Source organism: Pteropus vampyrus, unplaced genomic scaffold (assembly GCF_000151845.1).
Source record: "Pteropus vampyrus isolate Shadow unplaced genomic scaffold, Pvam_2.0 Scaffold8, whole genome shotgun sequence".
In the NCBI taxonomy this organism is placed as follows: domain Eukaryota; kingdom Metazoa; phylum Chordata; class Mammalia; order Chiroptera; family Pteropodidae; genus Pteropus; species Pteropus vampyrus.
In genome coordinates, this window is record NW_011888789.1 from 11794175 (window position 1) to 11796387 (window position 2213).

The following is a 2213-nucleotide window of genomic DNA, read 5'->3' on the forward strand; positions in this document are numbered from 1 at the left end:
CACATAAACTCAAAGATGCAGACACACAATCAAGAGACACTCAGATACTCAGATGTACACCCACCACACAAAGAGAGTCATCACACTCATACGCATAGTCGTGTGTACCCAGGTTAAGTCCACCCACTCAGAGATGCAAGCTCAGAAGCCCAGAGTTAGTGCTCCGTGTGTTGAGCTGGGAATGAAATGCCAAACCGCATGGCTGCAAAAAGCTGCAACCCCAGTGCAGAAGCGGAACCAGGTCAGAGGCCAGCACGCTTGGCTGCATCTCTCACCACTCATCTCTCAGTAGTGGTGCTAATGGCATAGAACTTCAGGTCCCAAGTCTGTCGTGGGAAAGTCTTTTTAAAGCATGAAAGGCAGAGCAGCTTAAATTAAACCCAGCACCAGCCCCACTTGCTTGGAGGGATCAAGTCACTGACCAGCCAGTTCCCCACATTCATTTTCATGTGTCCTAGGGAAACTCCCCAAGTGAGTCCTTTTTTTGGAAGAGGATGGCTGAGAAAGAATGCCTGCCCTATTGCATGGATTACTTATCCATCAGTCATCACTTATCTCACACAATCATGTGCGGGGCACCAGGCCAGGTGCTGGGAGATACCAAGAGGCATCAGGCATGATAGCTACCTTCAAACAGATTCCAGTCTAGAAGGCAAGACTTAAACACAGGAAAATAACTGCCAAATGACAAGGGCAGAGGAGGGAAGTGAGCATCAGTGATAGCTGGGTTCTGAGGAAGAAAATAATCACTTCCAGATGAGAATAATCAGAAAACTTCACTAAGATGAGAATTGGAATTGAGTGTTAACAAACAATTGGGACTTAGAAAGGCATAGGAAAAAAAAAATGGCATCCCAAATCGTAGAACTGGAATACACAAAAGTGTAGAGATTCCGTGTTGGTGTGGCTTCTTTAAGCTGCTTTGTCTGCCTTGTTTAATATGCCAAGCACCTCGGAAAAGGGACCCACTGGCATATTTACTCACCATTCTCAACCTCAATCTTGGATGCCTTACCTTCATTTATTCATTCCTAGTTAGATTCAAACCTTCAGACTTGATACTCATTACATTTTTGGTTCTCGTCTTTCGTTTAAATTTTACAAAAGCTAATATCTTCCTACTAAAAAGGTTTCTCATTCCCAAAGTCAGCTATCCCATCTCAAACTTCCTTAACAACACCCTCCTTCCCCAAATGACTTGCCCCTAAGACCCTCATTCACTACCACTTCCTCCAAAGGTAGATTTCTCAGCTGGCTCACTAGCCTAAGAGGATCATGAGGAGCCCTCTCTGGAGACATTTAAAGCTTCCAAGAGGCTGTGGCACACCAGAGAGAACAATGGATCAAGAAATGTTAGAACTATTGTCAGGCACACTGTTGTAAAGATAATGTAGCATGTAATTTGAGGGAGATAGAAAGAAGCCTTCCTCCAAGGGAAAAAAATTCTCCTTAAAATGTCATTATTATACATACAAGCTTTTTATTAAAATGAACAGACCTCTGAAAGGGACTGTCCTGGTCAATTACACCTCAGGGTGAATGACTTTACAAGACCTTTTCCTGAGAAGAGTTTGCCCAAGGGAGAAAGCAAAGGCGGACTCTAGATGCTCTTGGAGAGAATGGGAGAGATTTCTTTTAGCTCTGCCCAAATATGGGCAGTGTTGAGGGGGAACGAGCCCTTCCATAAAGGGGTGGGATAGGCCCTTTGAGCAACTTGTCTGAGGTGATGCCTCGTGTGACAAGCATAACCACTGAAGTGCAATAGGTTAGACCAGGATTCTTACATGAAAATTTGAAACAAAGAACATTTTGCTAAAATGAGAGGGAGGAGTTAAGGGTTGGGTATCCTGAAAGCTAAGCTGACCAGTCATAACTGTGATTACATATTAAATTAAAGTAATAGACCTCTGGAGAGTCAGAGCTGTGAGGTGCTTTAACAGGTCATCTTCTTCAGTACTCTACTTTTGCAGATTGAAGTTTAAAGAGGCAAGTGATTTATTTATGATCTTACAGCATGTGTCTGGTCCCCAGGTTCTGGACTTTTGGATATATTTACTTTCTACCACACTGAACTTCAGAACCAGAAAGCTGGACATTGAAAATAGATCTTTCATTTGGTCTTGGCATATCCAAGTTTATTAAAATATGTTCTTCTTTAAAACTTCACCTTCCTCCTATGAAATCATGGATGTAGGCAATGACCATAGTAGGCT